A 2,792-nucleotide genomic window follows, 5' to 3' on the forward strand; every position below is an offset into this window, starting at 1 on the left:
TTTTCTCGCGAGTGAGGAGCGGAGTCCACTCCTATTGAAAATAACCCGCCTAGCATGGAAGATATAGACAGCCCTAGTTGATACATGAGCCACTACTAGAAAACAGGTTATTAATGGCGCACCTATTTTGGCTACTAATGGCGCACATTAGGTGCGCCATTAGTAGCACGCCATTAGTAAGTTTTAGTAATGGCGCACATTTGATGCGCCATTGCTATCCCAGACAGTAATGGCGCACCTAATAGTGCGCCATTACTAACCCTTAGGTGCCCCACTAGTAATAAAGCCAAGTGCGCCACTAGTAACCTTAGGGTGCGCCACTAGCTAAAAAGCTAGGTGCGCCACCAATAAAGGCTGAAATGCGCCACTAATAGTATATTTGGAAAACAAAAAAAATACAAATTTACAAAAAACAACCTATAAGGAAAAATAATTTAAAAACAAAAAATGAAATAGAACCATCATTTTTATTATAGCAAGAATATTACCATGTCTTTATAAGTATCCAATAAAAAGAAAATTGCACAGAAATAAAACAAAATCCTATAACTAATCTTCTACTCCCTCCGTCCAAGAATACCTCTCGCAAGGGGAGGAAATTTGGAACTGAAGTGCATTTTACATTACAACCCGTCATATTTCAAATCAAAATCAATCGAGTCCACGTCCGATCGGCAACAGCGCCTCGTCCTGGCATCGAGGAGAGCCAGAACTCATCTCTTCGGTACCTCGTCACCACCCTCCCGGCAGCCTCCGACATCACGTACCCACCCTCCCGGCGTCGATCAACTGCTTTGAGGTAGCAGATTCCTCCTCTGTGTCTGCTCCTGCAATTAACACTTTGAATGCAATTAACAATTTGAATGTTAACATGGGGCAAAGACAAGATGGATCAGTATATAACAATGGAGTACATGCACAATTAGATGTTCAAGCTGTTTAATGTCACTCCCATCATCACAATTTCATCTCAGGAAATGGAGTAGAATAGATTTAATTGGATGTTTGAATGATATGGTTACTTACAAGTGTCAGGGCTATTACGGTTAGTTAAGTAATTGCACCAGATTAAAGAGGAGCCAAAGAATTTACAAGTGGTCTAGTGCATATGCAAGTGCAAGTTACTCAGTTAAAATTCAGTACTCCATTGCCCCAAATAATTCAACTAAAATTTTGTTAAAAGATCACTGAATTAACCAAGTACTCCAGGTCAGGTCCAGTTACTCAATGCATAATTTCTAAACCTATCATCAATGGAAGGTCACCAATTTTAATTGAGCAGTAGCTAATTGAGCAAACACACTGAGCTTATGCATAACACATTAGCTGCGGAAAGTACTCACCTTGCGGTGATTATTTCACAGGGATAAACCTCCAAATATAACAACTATACCACACTATATAAATTGGGAATCAAGGAACTGCTGCAATTGACATCAGAAGATCAACAATATATGCTCACCTCCAGGAACAAAGTCAGCTCCATATATATGCTAGCTCCAGGGTAAATATGCCACAATATCACACCTTGTGAAAAGAGCATCTTATTAAACAGTCGGTCACAAACATTCTAATTTCTTAACATAATTACAGTAAGTTACTTACTTGCGGTATACACAGGGGATAATTATCATATTAATTACCTTGTTTGAGGTAAATTAATTTCTAAAGTTAACATAAAAATGTAAATTAGATGAATTGTAAACTGTTCAAGGAAACAGAAAGTGCAAACCGCATAACAAACAAAAATAGCAAGATTAGCCTCTTGTTTACCATTAAGTTTGGACTTTGGACAAAACGTGTTTTGATTGATCATACAGTAGATTTACGGGGCATCTCGCTGAAGGACGGGTCCTTGGCGATCTGCTCCGCCATCTCCTTGATGCTCGGGTCCTGCGCCCACACCACAACAAAATCCACGATTCAAGTTAATTGTCACAGAAATTCCCATGAAATCGAAACAAATTCACAGGAAATTCGAGCTTGTGTAAATAAATCTTCCCAAGAACTCAACTTTGACAATGGAGAGAACAGAGCAGAGTATTTCTAGTTTTGCAGGAACTGTTAAATGCTTCAGTAGAGCTTGGTTACATTGAGCAAGTTCGAATATGTTAAAATGGACGCGAATATCTTTAGTGAAACCCAACCAAATTAACAACCGATTCAAACCTGTAGTATAAGTAAAATCCTCCAAGAACTCGCGTTTGAAAATGAACAGAACAAAACAGAGTATGAAACTGTAAACTCTTCAAGCCAACTAACGGATCCGCGTCCTATCGAGCTAGCCACATGTACGATATCGGTCGCCGGTCCAGCACGCGCGCCGTGCTTCGCTAAGCGCAAGGCCCCGGGAAACGGAATCCAGAGGAGGAACACGGAGGGTGTGAGAGCGGAGAGAACCTGACGGAGACAGGTCGAGGCCGCCTCTCGCGGCGGCCGGGATGGGGAGCGAGGCGAAGGCGCGGAGGAGGAGGAGGAGGAGGAGCGGGGGCACAGCAGGGCGAGGCCACCGTTGCTGCGGGAGATGGCGGCTGGATCCACGCCGATACGGGGCGGGGGAGGCCACCGTGGCTGGTGGCGAAGGGGGTGGCACCTGTGAAGCTCGTGGGGCGGATCTGGCCGGTTCCCGGCGAGTGGAGACGGCGGCGGCTCCACCACTGCCAGATCCAGCGCCGCCGCTGCCTTCCGATCCGTCGCCGCCGAGCTCGGGCTCCTTGGCTGCGACTGCCGCGAGGAGGCGCGAAGGGGACCGAAGAGAGAGGACGGCAAGGGAGAAGAGGATAGGGTTCCGT

The 2,792-nt window shown here is 44.7% G+C and overlaps 1 long non-coding RNA gene across 1 annotated transcript; it reads right to left on the reverse strand.

The window, feature by feature from the left end:
• Window positions 1–728: 728 nt before the first annotated feature.
• On the reverse strand, window positions 729–1,896 carry LOC123173427 (uncharacterized). The gene is made up of 3 exons (XR_006486200.1): window positions 1,774–1,896; window positions 1,463–1,527; window positions 729–827 (listed from the first exon to the last, which is right to left on the reverse strand). It is a non-coding gene; the product is annotated as an uncharacterized lncRNA (long non-coding RNA).
• Between the last annotated feature and the right edge of the window lie 896 nt (window positions 1,897–2,792).

This window comes from Triticum aestivum, chromosome 1D (genome assembly GCF_018294505.1).
Source record: "Triticum aestivum cultivar Chinese Spring chromosome 1D, IWGSC CS RefSeq v2.1, whole genome shotgun sequence".
NCBI lineage: Eukaryota > Viridiplantae > Streptophyta > Magnoliopsida > Poales > Poaceae > Triticum > Triticum aestivum.